This window comes from Megalopta genalis, chromosome 2 (genome assembly GCF_051020955.1).
Source record: "Megalopta genalis isolate 19385.01 chromosome 2, iyMegGena1_principal, whole genome shotgun sequence".
Classification (NCBI taxonomy): domain Eukaryota; kingdom Metazoa; phylum Arthropoda; class Insecta; order Hymenoptera; family Halictidae; genus Megalopta; species Megalopta genalis.
In genome coordinates this window covers 39,379,326-39,401,181 of record NC_135014.1, presented here as the reverse complement: position 1 = coordinate 39,401,181, position 21,856 = coordinate 39,379,326, and the positions used below count along the sequence as shown (strand labels likewise).

Here is a 21,856-nt window from a genome sequence, read left to right as displayed (position 1 = left end):
ATAACAATAAAGAGTCCATGCAAAGAATAAATTCCAGTGATTTTTTAATGTAACAATGTCAAAAATGTATTACTTTGTCTGCATTTCCCATAGAATGCAAAAATATTGTCTATAATGATTATGACGTACAGACTACATACTTTCTGAGATGCCTCCCTTAAACATAATATTTACTACAAATTTTTAAATAGAACGTGCTTTTAATAATAAATAACAGTAATTGCTGTCAGTCTTGTTAGAAATGCGTGACAACCATAGTTTACAATTTAGAATATGTTGCATTTTATATAACTTTGTGGCTATGAAAACTATTTTCAAAATAACCTCTGGTAACCAACATAATAAAATTATCAGTTAATAATATGCACTTTGAAGAAGCACGTGCGAAAATAAATACTTCGGTAAAAGTGAAGAAATAAAAACTGAATATTCAAGTATCTTCACTTATAAAGTCATAACAAATATTCCGAGTGTCAAAAACGTAAAATGATCGTTACAAGTTCTATAATTTGCATTTCTCTAGACAATGACATAAGCATCGTCAATAGATAAGCGAATGGTATGTAATATAAAAGATTATACATCTTTCTGTAAGAAATATTTTGACGTACACTTCATAATCAAGAGAAAATGATACTAAGGTCTACTACTTGATTTTGCGCGTATGATTTTCTTACCGTATGCGATGCATGTAAATGTATCTGTCATATGATATACAATCAAGATATCTTATTGCATATGTGAACAGAAGTATGTATTTATAACGACTTTTATTGCTAATTATTTCGTGCTACTGGTAAACTTTCAAATTTTTGAATATTATATTATATAAAATTATTCAAGCTACAAGTAGACTGTGGATTTTATGAATTTATGATAAAAATTAAGGATATTATTCGATTATATTACTATTAGAATGATTAAAAGAGAAATGATATTTTTAATGATTTATGTTTCTTACGACTAACTTAAATAATTTTTATTTTATATAAAGATCTGCAGTCCAGTTATAAGCTCTGTCTAATAGTGGAGACAGCATTGTAATTAACAGGGGCACTTTTATAATTAATTTCTCAGATTTTTGCCACATATCCCATATAAAATAATCGTAATTTTATAGTAATTTTATCGCAATTTTATCGTGATATTAACGTAATCTTATCCAAGTTATTCGTTAATTACAAAATCTAATGTAATATTTCCTGTAGATTAAAAGGCTATCTTGCTAAGAGCAAGTAATGTAATATGCATCTCCAAGGCATGCTTGTTACTCCTACTGACACTATAACAGGCAAGGAATTTCTAGCTCCCTAATGAAAGTACCTCCTGAAATATTAATCACCCACCACTCGTACCAAGATTATTAATTTCAGTATTTCGTTCAAAAGTTCTTGACATACCAGTTTCTGTCTCACCATTTTGTACAGGAATCGCACGTTGTTTTTTGTTGGCTAGATAGATCGGCAAATTACCCACATCACTATGTGTTGGATAGGTAGATCGGCAAATTACCTACACCACCCTAGACGACAAGTTGTGTCTTTTGTTTCTTGTCGTGTGTCCTGCGAGTTGCGCAGAGAAGCGGTCGAACTACCAAATGTATAATCCAAATTCATCTTGTTTCTTATATTAAATATATTATTATAAAGAGTATACAGTGTGTAGGTGAGTTGGTTTTCCACACAAAACCCTAACATTTTTGGTAGAAGTACAAAGTAAAAACTAGCTTTCTAAAAGACCATAATGAAGTAGTATTATATGGTTTGGTTGTACCAAGCTAACACAATAGATGGATTTTGAATAATACATATAAAGTACCGAAACGTACTTTGCATTAATATTTATAGTTGAACTGCGTATGATCAAAACGAATAGAGCAAATATGAGACAGTGAAAGCATTTGAGGAATTCGAAAATGCTAACGTATCACTTACATCTCACTAAAATTATTGAAAGACGCAATAAATGTTTCTTGCAATTAATGCAGACAACTTTTATATTGTACAAAAATCCGTAATTTATTTACGATTACACTATATCTCCTTAGATTTAATAACTAGATTGTGGCTTTTATGCATCCGTGATAAAAATAAGCTGCGAAAATACACAGAGTAATTAAAACATTAGAAAAGTTTAAATACCCTGTTTTCTTATTTTCATTTGTGTATAATTATTAAGAAAAAAAATGAATGCTTGTGCAATTTCTGTATTATGCGATTTATGTAGACAATTTTTATTTTGCATGCTTCTCGAGCTGCAGCTTGCAAAACAATTGATGAAAACAGAAATTGCTTTGTTATGATTGGTTGACGATTTACTGCTGAGACAAGATTCACTGCGAGTTGGATGTGGGAGGAAAACGTGGAAAAGTTCAGGTATCACTGTAACAATGATAGATTACGGATCCTTATACGAATTCGAATTGCCATACATTATTTTACAAAAATTAGAATTAAAAAAAAGTTTCCTTCGCCAACTAAAAGATTACTCATTGTAGAAGGAAAATATAAATGTTATTAGAGTTCGTTAATTTATAGATTTTCTTGCATTTTAAAACTTTATCATAATTGCATAAATTGTAAATTATCTCCTACTGATTTCAACTGCATTGGCCTGTAGCTTTGAAACAGCCTGTACGTTTATTGCTATCTAGCCTTCGCTCCGTCGTCGATTTCACTGTTGCTGTGTCGCGAACCGCGGCAGGCGCTTCTAATTAAGCCGGGTTCACACTACGCAGTTAAGGACAAAGAATAATTTATGATTTCCTTAAACAATGTTCAGTAAGAATTTATAAACTAATAATATGTAACATCGACGCATATGTATATGTAACAATCTTGTATTTGCTAAATAAACGTTTATGTAAATTATATACAATTTTATAGTGCATAAATGCATCTTATTATGAGTTTTGTCCTGATGATCATTGCGAACATGTGCATGTAGTACTTGGATCTCTTTTATGGACACTATTTTGTTTGTGCATAGACTTGATTATCAAGTTAATCGAATCACTTTTTACTTTTCTTATAAATTAATTTTTCGAGTTGTGCCACATTTGTCGGAAGAACGCGTGCCTTTATTATAAGATTTTATTTCACGAATACATGAAATGGAAATTTCAAAATATTAATTAAAACTAGTGTTATAATTAAATTTTCATAAGCACTTTGAAAATGTCATTCAGAAACACCTGGTAGCAATCAACTTAAATATAGTATAGTTTGTACGAATATGAATACTATAATACAATAAAGGGATAGAATTATTGATTGCATAAAAGAGAAAGTGGATGAAAGTTAGTGAAAGACGATAGCGAACTCGAATGACAAGGTACAACCCCTGACAAAATAGTACGGAACAAACGAAACGTCTGTTATCACAATTATTCGTATATTTCATGTGGAAACGTTTCCCTTTTTGACGCCACTGTGGTTCAATTTGCCTCGACCAAAATTATTTTGTATTAAATTTCATATTTAGTTTAGAAAGTTGATGTTACCATATTTCGTACAGAAATACCATAAGACCTATTTTTCCAACTTTAACGAAATTGTAATGAAGATTTTAAGAATATTTAATGACAATTTTAAGAATATTGTAATTAATATTTCAAGAACGTTTTAATGAAAATTTTAAGAATAATCTAACGATAAACTTTTAAAATATTGTAATGAAATTTTTAAGAATATTCGAAGATTATATTAAACTCGATAACAATTTAAATCTTCCGCAATAGCACACTACTTTTAATCTCAGAAATTGAAGCTGTTAGAGTAATTTATCTTCTGAATTCTTGTTCGGGGCAAGAGACCTTGCAAGGGTCACCAAGTGAATATTACAGATTAACATTCCTAGCGGACAGTGCTATCGTCCCATTTCAAGATTTCGATAAGGCAGAATTCTGCAGTATAATTGATTGAATTCCATAGATTAATGTGCACTATAACAACGTACTATAAATACCAGACAGGTTTTTGCCTCTCCGCCATTGATTACGACCTCGTCTGGTTGCGTGTCGCTATATTGTGATCTAGATACGCAATATCGCAGTACAGAAATGCCACATTTCCACTTTATGTAACGCATGCATATACATAACACTTGAACTCCGAAAGCTCTCCCAATGTTTCCAATTCTTCTCATGTTCTAAAAATCCCTTCTACATCCAAAAATGTAATTTGGCGCGATTTTTGGTCTTTTTTGTAGCATTTCACGGTTTGACTTTTATTCTAGAGTGAAGATAGAACAGTGATTGATGTTGTATATTTAATATTATATCGTATACAGTCATATGTAGCTGCTATAATTTTGATTTCTACTCGTTTAAAAAGTCAAACGAAATATACCGTTCCTCAAACCACTGGTTATTAATTCTTTTTAGTTTTAAGTTATTGTATTTTACCAGTCCTTGTGTTACTGCTACATCATTATTCTTTCAGTGTAACAAAAGGATATCCTGTCGATTAATAAAGTTGTTGTTATTACTACATGATTGTTGTCAAATATTTCAAAATTTTCAATAATATTTCAAATAAATATTATTTCAAATAATGTAATTTCAAACGTGTTTAAGTCTGGTGGAGACGTAGCATTAGATTTCTGGACAAGTTGACCCATCATGGCCGACGCTCTTTTCACTTTGCAGCTTCATGTGTCCCGTAGACTATTCACAAGATTCGGTCCTGTATAAACCCTGTTAACCTGCCCGTTTTAACCTGAAGCTTTTAGATCTGCGCCATCCTCCGCCATCCTCCGCCTTTCTTTCTCATTTACATTTCTCTGTCCCCTCGTGTCAATAACCAGGTAACCACTCCTAAATTACGTTTCAAACTTCTTTGGCGTTCCCGTCGAGAGCTCGTAAATCCTCTTTTGAAAGTTTTAAATGCGAAGATTTAAAATGATTCAGCATTATAACAAGTCTGGGTTGACGACGTAGGTGTAACGTGGTTTCTTTACTTGCAACTGCGTTTAATTTTGTACTTATTTTAACAGCTGCAGAATGAAGAGCTAATAAAGCTGTCAACTACAACAAAACAAAGTTATACAAAACCATCGTCGATAATTTTATTTAAAAATTTTTCAAATGATAAGAGTAAATTGTAATATAGTACCAATGTTAGTGCGATAATTAAACGAATAAGTAAAATATAAAACAATAGAAAGATTGAAAGAATTTGAGAGATTCGATACATTATCGTCAACTTCTTAAAATTATTACAGGAGAGAACTAATGTTTATTCAGCTTCAGTACCTTGCAATTGATTGCAAGGCAATTTTTATATTATTAGTAATTTCATATTGCTACAATAATAAGTGAAGTAATAATAATAATAATAATAATAATAATAATAATAAAACAAGCGTTTTCTACGTATTAAATACGAAATTCATATAAAATTTTATAAGCTACAAATAAAGTCGAATTCAATGATATGGTAACATCACAATAATGTAATTTGTTTCTTAAATTGTTATCGATGCACGACTTTGTCATTTGCACACAATACTGGTTTAATGTTTCTTTTCAGAATAAATCTGTTTCTCATTAATACCACAGAACATAGATCATCTCCAAGAAAAAATAATACGTAACAAATCGACAATCCTAGTTTTTAAGCATTTTGGATTCTTTTTACGACTTATTAACAATTTACAATACTTAAAAGCAAACTGAAGTAGCGATTAAATGAACCAAAAAGAAAAACGAAAGAAACAAAAGAATGTCGATCTTTTGCCTTTATAATCTAATGTCTAGTAGTTTTCGAAATTCATATCTATTAACAATTATAAACTACCAAAATGTTCAAAATCCATTACTTAAATTTTCATTCTAGGCTGAAATAAAAAAGTTAAATAGCATAATTTTTTTATTTTCTTCGTCATTTCGATCAATTGTAATTTTTACTAAAATTATCTGATTCATTGTCCAGTAAACTAGTCCCAGTATCTTAACAAAATTCAAGTTTCTTGGTCAAACTTGAAAAAAGTTGTTACGTTTTAAAAAAATGTACGAAGATTTTTTCTACCGAGCGTATGTATTATTATTCCTGTTATCATCAATCGCGATGCGCAGTTCACCAAACGAGAAAAAATTGTTCAACACGGCTTATCAATGTTGGAACATGGGAATTGGTAATTCCAGTTTGAAATTTTCCTGCATCTGTCGTTTTACTGTGTCGCATACCGCTCGTATCAGTGATGCAAAAATGCAGGACACCCGCTATTTAAAAAAGAAGGATAAACACGCGGTTACATATCCGCGCGAATGCGATTATTGTACGCCATGGCAAGCGTATTCGTGGCGTCTCGCGAAATTCCAAAGCGCTCTACGCTCATGAACGTGTCATTCTTCCACTCGCGCGAACCGCGACGTTGCTACGAGAATTGTTCGAATTGAATCGCGCGACGCGAATGAAGCCGCGTTCAACGCACCGTTTAACGAGATAAATCATTATACATAGAACCGGGGATATGTCCGATCCATTCGTTTAACTGTGCCGAGTCGACGGATACTAAAAATATCGCGAGAACTTACACCAGCCACTATTTCACTACACAGCCATTGCGGATGAATCAAAAAATAAGAAAAAGTTGCTAGGTTTCATCGTGACAATTTTGTACTCATTTTTATTAAATATTTAACACAGCGAGTGCCACGTCAGTTACATACAGGTGATACTAATTTTTGACTAGTTTCCAAAATTCAGTTTTGCTGTAATATGTTCGAGCAATCTAAATTTTACTAGGATGTTTAGCAGTTGGTTTACTTTTTAGTAGATTCACTTCCAAAAGATACCAATGAAATTTAAACGAATTTGTATAATTATATAAATTTATATAATAATATAAATTCGTTTAAATTTCATCGATATCTTTTCTCTTAACACGTCAAATGCCGAAAATCAGAACCAAAATTCAGTAATTTGATTAACACTAAACCTACCATGAAGACCAAAATAACCTGTTTTACATTTTCTATTTTGAAATTATTAGGATTACAAAGACACTTTCGTAGGAAAATATTAAATAAATTTATCAAATAACACACACACACACACACAAGTGTATATTATAACAGAAATGGCAAGAAGTTCAAATAAATTCTGTAGTGTTATTCGTGTAAAATATTATTCGTCAGAACTTAACTTTTATTTACTATGTATCCTTATAGTATGTAAATTGTTTAATGAAAAATTTAAACTAATATTTACATATTTGTAATAAAAGAATGATCGAATGAAACATGTTACCACATGACTGAATTTATATTTTACGACATACAGTGACTACTGAAAATGCCATTTATTTTTAGTAGATGAATTTCTGTATTCTTAATTGCTTTTTGTATAGTTTATGCTTATTTAACACATTCAATCGTGGATCAGTCGTAGCATCCAATCTAACGTAATAATTTTACTGACAATCGTCATAGTAAGATTATTGTTGGTCTGCATTCACTACTGAACCAATAACCGCAAGAAAAACTCAGAAGTAAGAGCAAAGATTTATCACAATACTTTCTAACTTGTAATACGTTTACTATACTGACGCAAACGTTAGTAGTAGTTGAATGGTAGTCAGTATGTTAAAGTAAATTCACTGTCCCCTATCTCCTATTTCACTACACATCTTAGATATCATACATACTATAACAAAAATAATAAAAGTTTTTTAATGAAAATTTAATGGTCAGCTTTATTATGCAAGATCGTGTGATAATTAGTTATGTAAATGCAAAACGTGATATTCTCTTCTGGTTTATCGTTTGTTATTGTTACTGCAAACGATATATAAGAAGTGCGAGATTTTTTTTGACAACCAGTTTCGTCATTGTCATGAATATTTATGCGGAACGTATTCCAAGGATTTCTGTAAAGTCATCGTCTTTTGTGTATTGCAAGTCAGACGTTGTCGCACGAACATCATGACAAAAGTTATTACGAAACTGTTACAAATGTAGACCAGCGCTGACGTTAAAGCAAAAATTTAGGATACTTTTTTAAGCGTCAGCAATTAATTAACTGCGGCTTTTAAGCATTTAGGAGTGTTGTAACATTATTTTTAAACCATAAAAACTATTCAAATAGGAAACACGATTTTGTTTAACTCTTGTTCTGAACAAGTGAAGCTCAAAACTTCTATTTTACATAAAGACTCGCTGTCTAGCAATTAATATTGCAATACCTATACATAACAATCTAATTCACTCTTTTTGTTGACACCATATTGTTAGAAGAATTATTGCTCCTTTTTATTGTTTAAGATAGTGTTATTGAATCAATTGTTTTCTCGTACAATAAAGCACTTCTTGAAGTAAGTAGAAACATAAATTTTGTTTATTTATTCCACATGGTTTTTTGTATAATAAGCGATAAACAAGATTCTGACAAAATTCTACGTCGCAAAAATATTCGGACAGTGAATGAATTACATTAATTTTATATAAAATGAGAATCTTTTTAATCATGTTATCATAATATGAATATTTTGTCGGTTGACCCTTTTGTTTTATTACTTCATGTAATCGCTTGGGCATCTTACAGATGACTATATTTAAATAATCCGGCGAAATCCGTTTCCATTGGTTTAACAAACGTTGTTTTATCTCTGTTGAAGTCCTTGTAGGTGTTGTACGAATTTTGCGGTTCAATTGATCCCATAAATTTTCAATTGTATTTAGATCGGGCGATTGAGGAGGAGGATGCAGTACTTTTGGACAATTGTATAATAAATATTCCTGGACAATTGTATAATAAATATTCCTGTACAATTCTGGCATTGTGTTTAGGATCATTGTACTGATAAAACTTAAAATTGTACGTATACCCATATTTACAGCACTTGTAATTAAATTTTTTTTTTTAATGTCCAAATACTTCATTTTGTCCATAATAAAACAAAAGGGTCAACCGACAAAATATTAATATTATGATAACATGATTAAAAAGATTCTCATTTTATATAAAATTAATGTAATTCATTCACTGTCCGAATATTTTTGCGACGTAGAATTTTGTCAGAATCTTGTTTATCGCTTATTATACAAAAAACCATGTGGAATAAATAAACAAAATTTATGTTTCTACTTACTTTAAGAAGTGCTTTATTATATAAGAAAAAAATTGATTCAATAATACTATCTTAAACAATAAAAAGGAGCAATAATTCTTCTAACAATATGGTGTCCGAATATTAATGCGAGTCACTGTACGTTTTTTCAGAATGTTTGATAAGGGAAAAAATGTGTTTAGTTTATCTCTTGTCTTTTATCTTTTATCTTCTAGCTTTAATGAGTGAACTAAAATTTTGATAATAATAATTTTAATGAGTTGAAAATACTGCAACAATATTTTTAAATTCTTTAAATATTTGTTATAAATGCATAAAATCTGCAGTTTATTAATGATGTTTCTACATTATGTTACCTATAAAAAAATCTGTTTACTTTCGCGATTAAGATTTTTCATCTTCATTTTCCTCATACCATTATTTTTGATAGTCCATGACTATCCATGACTATTTGTAATATTCCTGCGTAATAGTACAACAATATTAATTGCTAGGTTTTGATTTTCACTTCCGCTGCGTTAATTCTAAAATAATGGAAAAGAAAGCCAGGTCTGTGAATAGACGATGAAGATACTTCCGCGTCTCGATGTCAAGTGTGTAACGCGCCTGATTTCAGACACATTTTCATCTAATTCGCAGAGGAAGTGACGCATTCCTGGCAACAATTCGTGATATAACATTCGCAGTCGTTTCTGTACCATTAATGGATTACGTAAGTTGCGTGTATATCCTTTGTCTGCTGAAAGGTTGTAGCTACCTCGATTTAAACAATATTCTACAATGTTTCCGCGAATTGATCGTGCACCAATATTTTCTATATATATGTAAAGTAGACGAAATCGGGTATGGTTAATGCACTCCTGTTCGAATCGATAACTTCTGTTACTATATAAAAGTTTATGTACGTTTTCGGAATATTCGATGTTTAATTTTTGACAAAATTTAGTCAATTCAATTTTAAATTAATAATGATTTTAATTAATGTAAAAATATCACAGTGATTGAAAGAAGAAGAATCCAGAATCCAAGTTTCTAATAAACTGTAATTCTTGTTTCCTCTTAATAGTCTGCATCAAGTAATCGTATTGAAATAATAAATCATATTGAATTTTTATCTTAGATTTTATCTACCTAAAAGTAACAAATTTTCCAATGCAACGTTCGAAAAAAGGTAAATTGTAAAAATGAATATGGAGGTAATAAATCGATAAATTATGAAAGAAAATCTTTATATTCCATAATTTTTATTCAAATCAATTATTTTCCCGTACGAGTAAATTTTTTATTCGAGTCAAGTCTTATTCAGATAAATAAAATTCTATTCGTTAGTCTTTCTTTTATATCCTTCATCTGAATCAAATTTTGTCCAACTCTGAAATAAAGTCAATTCCATTCTCAAGAATGGTGTTGACTGTAAATAAAATTTACCATACAGATATCAGAAACAAAATTTGTTTCACTGCTCTTTATACGTTTGCATATCGCACAAATGCATAACAACTGCAGTAAAAAGATCAGAAATTACTGGCGCGATGGCAATTACAGAAATTGAACAATCGAACGCTAACAACGAAATGGATGGCAAAGTTGGATAATGGCCGAAGCTGTCGTCACGCAAGTTTCGCATAACGAACACACCTTGATGCTATCGATCGTCATTGGTCACAGCTACGCTACAAATCTTCGAATAATCTCATAATCCACCAGCTCTATAGAGCAGTGGCAAAAAAATTTACACACTATATGGTCAGATAAATTTATATCTATGGGTAACCTTTGATGGGATGCGAAATTGATAGGTTAAACTAATTAGATAGGACTTTTTAGCAAAACATATATAGTATTTTTTTATTCAACCAAGTAACACATGTAAACTTATTTTTTGTTGTATCTCGTTTAGTGTTTTAAACAATTATTTCGTAACGTAATAGATATTATAAAGCAATGGTGAAAGAATATGTATATATATTATCTACCAATTTCTAGCAATAACAATTTCTATAACTCAACTGATGTAATTAAATTTCTTACTAATGTAACTCATAATACATAATAACTAATTATTATCATCATGTATTAGCAATTTGTTAGATTGATTTTATTACTTTGAAATAGTATCGTGAACGAAAATGCTTTAAAGATCAATTAGATATGTATCGAAGAAATAGTGGCTATTCTGCTATCTTATTGTAAAATGCACAGATAAATGCAATATCGTAATAATGAGGAGTTAAGTAACTCAGTTTAAGCAATGTTATTGAATAGACGCAGAGCGGAGTGGTGTTAGGTATCGTCGCGTTGATTATGGAAGCCCTTTCTAATGCGGCAGTTGCAACAGGAGTTATGCCTTAAACAGTTAACCGTGTCAAGGCCATTAAAAAAAAATAAAGAATATTACCTCAAACGAATTAGTTAACATGTGGGGAGAATATCTATAATAGCAATTATTCATAATGAAATTAAACAATTCATACTTAGGTTGCGACATTTGTGTCATACATATGTAAATTATATTTACAACAAAACTCATTGCTGTTACAACTTGTTTCAAACAATTACATTCAATCATGAAAATTATGAAAACTAAATCCATTTGTTTGAACTTTTTTTAATTCTTCAATCGCGGGCGAGTTCGACATTTTTAATACAATAATTTGTAATATAATAATATAAATAAAATATATTTGTTATTCGGATGCGTCAAAAGAATAAGATTAAAAAGGATACAAAAAGAGAAACAAAAAAGATAAACATTTTTTAAATTATAGCTTTTAAAATTAGTTCCTTTTTGCTAAATTTTATATAATATTTAGGACGCAAATTCCACGTTTCCCGCGGCTAAATAAACAGTTTTTGTAAGAAAACATTGAAAATTCTGTACCTGTAATTTTATAGTTCTGTTATTATGTCATCGCTATCAAATACTTCACAACAAGAATTAGGAACACGTATTTATAAAAAAGAGAAACAAACACGCAGCACATTTTCAAAAAGCCTCTCGATACAGCAAAGCATAGTCAACGAAGTGGGATCAGCTAAAATTAAATTTTATGTGATCATCGGAGTCCTATTCTTTCACAAGAATTTGTTCATTGCATAAATCGTCAGATTATACAAGATCAAGGAAACGTATCGAACATCTGGTAAACAGGAAGTTGAATCGTTTAAATAAAAAAGAAAGAGAAGTTGGATCGTTAAGCGCATGCAGATCTTATCCAACGATTAGTGGCTAGATCCAGCTCTTGTCAGGATATTGCATCGTCAGATTAGATTGCTTCGAGGAACAGTGATTGTTGCTAGAAGCTTCGAGGATGCTTTCAGTGTAATCGAAACTGCTGTCCTGCGTTTGCTTCGTTCGTTTTGCAATACGTTATCGAACTCCTACATTCGATTCGAGCACTTTTACGAAATTGAATTAAATTATACGAACAAAACGTGTAAAATAATTTTATTACATATAATTCATGATATATTATAGATATAAAAAGAAATGGAACCATGAATTCTGTCATTAACCGTAAATGAAGCCTCGTCATATTCAATTATTTGTAAAGTAAACAAATATAACCTTAAAATAATAGTTAATAATAAAATAATATGAGTAACGTGATATGTACGTCAAAAATATGTTACGAACAATGAATAAATAACAATATGTATAAATGATCCTACTTATACATATTTTTGTCAAGAAGGGATTTTCGTTAACGTTTGTATGTTTCCCAATATTTGACGAACTATGAACATGTTAAGCGACAATATGGGACCAGTAGAACCATTAAAGAACAGATAAGATTTGCTTTGTACAAAGCAAGCTGTTGTAACAGGAAAAACATGGAAAACGCTTGAAAAGATTTTCGCAAAACAAAGTTTCCGCGTAGATACCGCTAATTATCAAGGATTATATTATGTTAATTGCAAGTATTGTGAGCGCATAAATTATTAAAAGAAACAGCATGAAGTGTATCGACGACTAGTTCTTTCAAAATGCCTGTTACAAAACGAAATTAGCGAATACTAGATTAACTGTTTCCGACTGTCAAAGATATTTGAGTACGCCGCATTAAAATAATAGCTTCCAGTCAGGATACGTAGTTCACGTTTGCGAGATGAGTAATTTAGTTTCCTGTTCAGATGCGATCTTTTCAAAAGAATTTTCCTATAAAACACGGTATCGTCCAGACCTGGGAAAATTTTATTTCAAATGAAAATCAGAAATAACTACATGAAGTAATCAATTCCGGACCGTTGTTTTCAACGCTTTTGAGAATAAGAATAATATCGTGCTGTTTGAAATAAAAGCAGTTTCAAATAATAAATCATTTCCTTATTTTTTATTAAAAATGTGACAAAAGTGATAATGTTCAAAATAATATGCAACGAATATATTTTATTTTTAGAAACCGTTATATCAATTTGTTTCGAGCGAAACTCTTTCTTCGAAAAGTTCTTCGTTTCTGTAAATTGGGCGTCTTCTTACCTCACGCCATCGAAGTCTTTTTAGTAGAACCACATGGTACATCTTTAAGTTAATAATAAATAATAATAATTAATTAATTCACAGCTACCTTAAAATGGATAATATGTTTTTGTAATTATATCGAATTATTTATTCGTGTGACTTTAGTTATCGTAGCATTTGTATTTATATATTATGTAATTTTTTTTTACTTTATTGTTAATTCTTCACAATTATCCCAAATAATTATTTCAAATAGTAGTTCTAAATTAAAATAACGTGTCACATAAAATAACATTTCAAATAATGTCATTTCAAAAGTGTTCACAGCATGAAGTAATTTGAAGTAATGTTTGAAATAATATTCAAATATACCAATGTGAATTTTTTTTTTATTTCCAACGGTGAATGGTCGCATTGGAAAGTTTCAAAGAGACGGAGAACGAAAACCATGACGAAATTGCGACACGATTAATCAAAAACAGAAGCACCGTAATGCAGAAGCGGACGGTTTTTAAGCGGGTTTAGGCGAGGAAACCGCGTTCCAGACACTCCAATGAAGGCCTGCACGCGGTCGCGCAACTTGAAACTTTGCGTAATTTCGTTTTACGTAACTGCCAGTTCGGCGATGCAAGGCTTTACGGCATAAATTAGAAATATTCTCAACAGTGGTTGATTAATTGATTTCTAAGTAATGATTTCTGCTATTCCTATTTCTTGCGAGTTCACGCCAGCCGATTTCTATGTCTACGCAATAACTGGTTCGCGATCCGAATTTTATTGATTCAGCATGCTCAACCGGAATCTGGCCTTTAAATTTCTTAATTATGCATATCTGGTATTAAACGCTTTCTAGTGTGAATTTCAAAATATTTATTTTATCTGTTTCAATTAAAGATAAAGAAACCACCTCGCAAATACTCCTTTAACCCTCTTACGGTGCTCATAGAAACACACTAATGGTGTTTAAACTCTCAACGTCGGTGCCATCTAAGGAAATCTGGTTGTGCTCAAAATAATTTATTGCAATTATACCATACCATAATTAATAATACCTTATAATTTTGTATTAGTGTATTTATATGGTAATAAGTTTATATTAATGCAATCAAATTAATGCCATAATGTTGGTGTTATTAAGATTACAACGTTATTTTCATATCAGGGGAGGAATTAAATCGCATAGATCTGACCAAAAAGTACGCGCATAACTTTGGACACTGCACTATAACGCAATGTTTTTAACGCATTATCCAATGAACATTATCCGCATTATTTCATGTAATAATCTTTCAGTTTGAGAAGTAGAATGTGCATTAAGAATCACCTACTGGCATAGTGTTCTACAAACTCACAAAATTTCAAAGAAATGGAAGTTTTCAAATTAGAAAAGTTTCTTGTGGCCCAAGAAGTAAAAAGTTTAGACGATGTGCAATTTTCTTGAGACGAGGTTCATAAACTCGCTTTTTTCTTACTACGAGCAAGTTATTACAAGAGATAAAAGTTTTCATTAGAAAAATCTGAGAACTTTGTTGTTTCTAGGTTGTAGAAAATGTAGTTTATGAGTTGATATTCCTTGATAGCGAACACATAACTTTTTTACTTATAGTAATTTTATGCGGTAAAGCCACACTTTTCTTATAAGTACGAAGAAATGAAGATAGCGTATATGGTCATTTTAAAGAACTAATCTGATTAAATCCTGTGTAACTGCATATTTATGTCTGATATAATGTTTCCTCCTGTGAAACTTTTTAAATGATGCGAATGGTCGCGATCGAGTAATGTTTTGAATGTGATAAAATTGTTAATAGAAATTATTATAAATGATTTGATCACCAAATTACTGATTTTAGCTACCAACTACCATCGCAATTATTGAAATATTTGATTTTTTCGTATCTTCAAGTAAAATGTGTTCTAAAAATGAGATGTGTACGTTGCACACTAAACAATAAAATTTGATTGAGTAATAATTTTTCTCGTTCTCGAAGCTTCAATATTATTGTGTGTAGTGTATTATTGAAATAACAAAAACATGCAAGTATGCATAAATGTTTATAATAAGTTTCGAAAGTAGGAAAAGACTGCGGACGTGGATATCTATGGATACTTTAATATTAATATTCTTTCTCACTTTTCGAAAATTATTATTTCCTCAATAGATTCTTGGTCTTATGTAACAAATAGTTCGCAAATCCGGTTTAATCTGTATATATAGAAATGAGTTAGTAGAAATCACAGTGGATACATGAATTTCTGTCTGCCACTTTCACTTTCCTGGTTATGTTTCTTAAAAATCTACAACTCATTTCATTGGACAGAATTGTACATCATTATTTTCGGTGAAGCTAGTGAGATATCGTGGATAGTACCTTATTACGGTATACCTTGTACAGTATATCACGTACAGTCACACGTATTTTCAATTAAATCACCATATAAAATCTAGGACTGACTGGCTCAAGTGACTCGCACATAATTCTTCAGTCCTATATGGCGATTTAATTGAGAATACGCCGTGTGACTCACTCCGAAAGTCATTCACCAAATTAATTTTGAATGACTGAATTCTGGAGAGAAAGTGGTGATTGAAAATTTACGTAACACAATTTGCGCTGCGAACATTTTGACGCAATAATACCGATTCTGAGAATTAGCATGAGATTGGGTAACTATTCTGTTCTGCGAATGATTAAAAAATTGTTCTTTCCTTGAAACCTGAAGAGTGAACTTTCCCGACAAAAATTTAACTGAATCCGCTCAGCATCATTTACCATTTTATTCGTCAATCTTTGTAAACATTTTGTCTACCAACCTTAATGCAATGTGTAATAATATCAATTAATTGTCAGAAACTATATACTGATAGAACGATATTAATACTCCGGGTCTAAATAGACCCGATCCCCGGCATGTATGTGTGTTAAAAGTTATAAATGGACTACGAATTTTATGCGTTAATGGCAAAAGTAGATAAGTGCAATTTAAAAGTGTAAAAAGACTTGGAGAAGCTAAGGATAATACATTAATTTCAAGTTATTAAAAATATTTAAATAAATACAAAAATTGCACTCGAGTCCTATGTCTTGTGATTGATGCAGACTATTTTATTTTTTGTTTAAAAAACTGCAATCCAATTATAAATAATCATTACCGTTCCGGAATGCACGAAAATTCGTTTAGTTTACAGTTTGCCTTTCCACCATGTTTGAAGATCGAAAGAAACGTTATGCGAATTGATTAATCGATGTTCGTCATGCGAAGAGAATGCAATAATTCTTCTAAGATAAATTGCAGCTGTTCGACTCAATTAATATCAGAAAATTTATAGTATTTAATACTAATCGAGTTAAATAACCCATTTCAAAGTTTATCTTTAATCTTGTATTTACTGAAATTAGAAAGATGCTATTATGAGAATTATTAGATACATAGGGTGGCTAAATTATTATACTGAAACAAAAAATTTCATATTTTCTAACTATAAGCGGTGAGATAGAATAAATGAATAACACTTATTTAAATGTTATATGTTGTGTTTTAGTAATAACATTGCTATTTAGAAGTACAAATTAATAAGGTTAGATAAAGGTTAAATAACTTCATATATAAATACTAGCAAATAGAATAATTGGTAAATAGAATAACACTACTAAATCAAGAACTGACTACTAAAACATTACTACTAGAGTATCCAACATGTTATTTTTATAGAAAAATCTATTGAGCTTGAACTGCACATTTATTATTAGACTGCGGATCTTTATGCATTTACGGGATGTAAAGATTTTTTAAATGCAGGAGAACGTAAAAATTAACCAGGCTAATAGTATTTTTATTTTATTTTCACGATGAGTAATCATTTATTCATAAAATGTGTGAAAGGACTATTAAATTAAGAAAAAAATGATATTACTATAAAATGTTAGTGTATCTGTACCTAACATAGTAATTATAGATAAAATTAAATAAACATATAATAAGGTTTACATATAATTTGTAATAAATTGAAAAATTTTGAATGAAATAATAAAATTTAAATATAAATTTCTATAAAACTATAAAACTTATAGGTAAGATTTAATCGAAAATTAGATTTATTTATAGATTTATAATTTACATATATCAAACCCATTAGTATCGAATACTTCTAATTCATCATATCGAAGTTCATGTTTACAAGAACCATTCTTTCATTGTGGTAAATCGTGGTAAATTTCTCAAATTAAACTATTTAGCAATTAAAGGATATTTAAGAACTTAAATAAAGTATTTGCTTCTGATAAATATACACTATTTGAATATTACAAGGCGAGTTGTATGTTTCGTCTGAGTATTAGAAACAGTTTTCTCCAGAGCATGGTAATTGTAATTCTTTCGTGCAAGTGTGTACTATAGCTATCACAAAAATTCGCGTTCATTAAAGTTAGCACGTGACCGCAGACACGTTACTCACGGTCACTTGTTTGGTTTTTTAATGTCCAAGTAGAGTAAGAAATGATAAATCGTTGGTTGGAAGCATGTTTGGCACTTTGCCCACCGGAAGTCCATTAATAGGCTCTCAATAACTGTGCTGCATCGAAAAAGCTTTAATAATTATTTTCTAATTAACAGCTTCAAAAGAACCGATTAAATTGTCTTATTCGGTCACTATTATCAGTGAAAATTTTGATTTGCTAATTACGAATTTTCAAAAGATCTTCATTAAAAAAATATTAAAATCCTTGATATTGCACACTGGAAAATACCTTTTATCTTATTTTATTGTTTCAGGATAGGATTATTCTTCAATTTACAGCATCCATACAATTTCATTTTGCACAAAAGAAAACTGCATAAATGAAGTCCGACGGTACCGAAATTATACGAAAGAAAAATGATGACTTATAAAATGATGATGTATTTCACATATTTAAAAAAAATGGTAATGTAATTCGAAATGAAATTTATCAATTATAAGTTTTTGTATAAGCAGAATTGTACTTTGAACAGTATATGAAGCATAGTACGAAATATTGAATTTTGATACTGGTTAAACATTTCAATTGATTGTGCACTTTAGCAGAAGTTTGTTCAAATCATGCATGAAAATTGTTGGATTTAATATTCCATTTCAATAAAAACGCGTCAGGCAATGTTTTCAAACTTTTCTCGTTAACTCGCAATTAGTTCTCGAGATCTGCGCATATAGATTTGATTTTTACATGCAATTTTATGAATGTGGTAGAAAGTTCAAATGAGTTTGCTAATTTTTCCGATTCTGGCTCCGAGCAGGTAAATGGAATGATACGAACGCTTCAAATATATTATTCGTAATTAATTCAATTAAATATGAAATTCATAATTTCCTTATGCGTCCCTTGTAGTTGCTATTTCAAATATTCATCAAAAAGCCACATAATTACTCGAGATTTACGAGTTACTCTTTGGAAGCATATGTTCATTGCATATATTTGATTTTCTTTACATTCTGTTTAAATTAAATTAAAATCACTTTTATAAAATATATAATTCAATAAAGGATATCAAAGTATACATCCTTCTTAACCAATTAGCTATAATTAATGAGTATATTCGTCATAGTACAAGGTGTTAGTTGTAATTATTAATCTATATTTACCATAAAGAACCTTCTAGTCAATATCAAGAAATTCTTTCCTTTATTTAGATAATTATTCCGATAATTATATATTTTTTACATAATTATTTAGATAATTATTCGCATTTTGCCTATAACACAGTATGAACTTTGAGAATGGTCTTTCACAAAATTAGCTGGAACAGCGTTTCCTCGTGAAAAGGAAATAACTATAAAACAAGGGCAAACACAGGATGCGGGCCGTTTAAATGAGCATAAAAAGAAGGGTAAAAACACGATGTTTGGTAGAAGAACCAGTCTCATGATTTTCTTTGTCCCCTACTACTCTCTCTCTCTTTCCCCTCTCTTACACAGTGACGTCAGAATTCTTGGATAGTTCGAGTACACGTGCTGCACTAGCCTGCATCATTTGTATTTTTATCGCGCACGCGATTTAATCTACCCTTGTGTAGAGCATGCCGGAAGTCGGACAATTTTCGCTGCTGGGAATATTCTCAGGGAATCGGGACATTAAGGAAGTAGTCATTGATCCGAACAATGACATCAGATACAAATTATGTAATATATAACGTGATTGGTCGAATGAAGAAAGATTTCGTCGACGCACAATGGAGTATTTCTCATCAAAAACTAGTCAAAAATCGATTTAAACGATCTTGTATAAAATATATAACTTTTACTTCCTGAGATATATATTGCAATATCTTTTCATTTATTCTATTCACTCATGAACCCATGTGCTTTATTGTAAGTACAGACTTTTTGTGGTCCTGGTTCTCTCTTAACTAGTTTTGTATTACCATTAATTCATTAACACTGAACCCACCGAACACTAAGAGTAACTGACCTCTGGTGCTTTATACCAATGAAAGGCTACTTATTTAAAACTTTCTCAATTTTTATCATAACGTATGCTTGGATCGAGGAATCTATCGAATTATTTTCTATAAAAGAGCCTTTATAATTTCAAGAATTTTAAAATAAATGTGAAACCGGTTATTTTGACTGATTTGGAAGGTTCCAGAAATTTTTACAAGAAGTCTTTTAGGTAAGTATGTACTTCACTTTCCATTAGATATTATGTGCTACATTGTCATGTCCTACATTGTTTGTTTAATTAGGGATGCTTAAAAAGTTACTAATAATTCGTTAAAGAAGTACAATACATTTCAAACAAATCATATAAAATTTTATTACACCTCCAAGCGAATAATCCAAGCGAATTACAATGCTTGTTTCGCTATCATTAAAATTCGAACGGTTTTCTGTTTGTGATACAAGAAGAATTAACCTGCCAATTTATACCTATAACAATTTTTGAACGATTTTAATTCGATTAAATTTAGATGAACATGAGAAAAATAGAAACACTACAGACGACTCGGAACAAGATGAGTTCGATAAAGAATGAGACTAACTCATTTAAATCTATACTTACAAAAGAAAATATGTGTTAAAATAAAATCATACAAAACAAACATATAATAATTATAAACATTCATCGATTCATTTGTAAATCATCTATCCAGTACATTTCTCTCGCAAAATTATAGTAAATAATCGCAAGAAAAATTCCCAAGAATTTATGTTCTGAGAAAAACGAATAAAATCGTAAAAAAGTAGGTCAACTTTTGAAGCCAAATACTTCAATACGTGACGTTCCGATTAGTCCAGTATACGCAAAAACATAAATTATTTAAAATCTTGGACAGATATCTTCTAGAAGACATTATAACTCGTTCGGTACAGAATTATGTGAATTTTTCAGCTGAAGTAAATCTGAGTTAAACTGTTGCTTACTTTCCATTTTCTTATTTATGAAGCTATGCTTGCGTTTATTGCAGCAGAATCTTTATAAACCTAATTTTATTTGTATTTAAGGGTATGTACTCTGTTGGCACTTAAGATAAGAAAATCACCAGTCAACGTGTTAATATCGGGCAATATAGTTATGTAATCTTTGCAGCGTATATTTTCTTCGAACAACATCGTATATTAACTTGTATAAATGTCATTTTCAGTGAAACTCCCATTGAATTCTTTTCTTAGAATATTTAGGCGAATATATATGCATTTATTGGATGTGCAGATTTTTCAAATAGAAGAAAACAAGAAATTATCTTTCTATGTAAATATGTTTATAAACTACTGTACGGTTTTTCGAATGTAATTATTATAAAATTATTTTTAAAGAAAAATCTATTGACCTTGAAAATGCTGGAAAATATATAAATTAAGGTCTAATTATAGGCCTAATTTATATAATTTAGGTTTAATGACATTTTTATTTTCTGTGTACAACGAGCAGTATTTTAGTTGACAAGGAAAACTTTTTATTTTGCAGAACGATCCGCAGTTCAATCATATTAAAAATGGTAAAGACTGTAAATAAACTCAGTGTTAATAGTTCAGTATTTTTGACTCGTCGGCGTAATTAAAGATTTTGTGTAGGACAAAGAATCGGTGCGATCGAAGCATTTGTGATGTGTTTTCTATCGTTACGCTGACGTATTTGCGGTATTAAGTTCACAGCAGACACCGTGGGACTTCGAAGTGTGAGAAAGTATCGCTGAGTTCATTTGTCCCCTCAATTGTCGGAGTTTTTATCAAGGTTCGCAAGAAACACGTTTCTTATTGCTGCCAAGTAGTAGCAGCGTCTGTCACATCACGGAACAGAATACTTCAGCACCCTCTGCAAGGTTGTAATCGTAGGGATCCCGGAC

General features: G+C 30.5%; 1 protein-coding gene across 7 annotated transcripts in view; it reads right to left on the bottom strand.

The window, feature by feature from the left end:
- Positions 1-21,856, bottom strand: part of Ptp10D (Protein tyrosine phosphatase 10D) — an 80,413-nt gene that overhangs the window by 38,934 nt on the left and 19,623 nt on the right. The window lies entirely within an intron of this gene.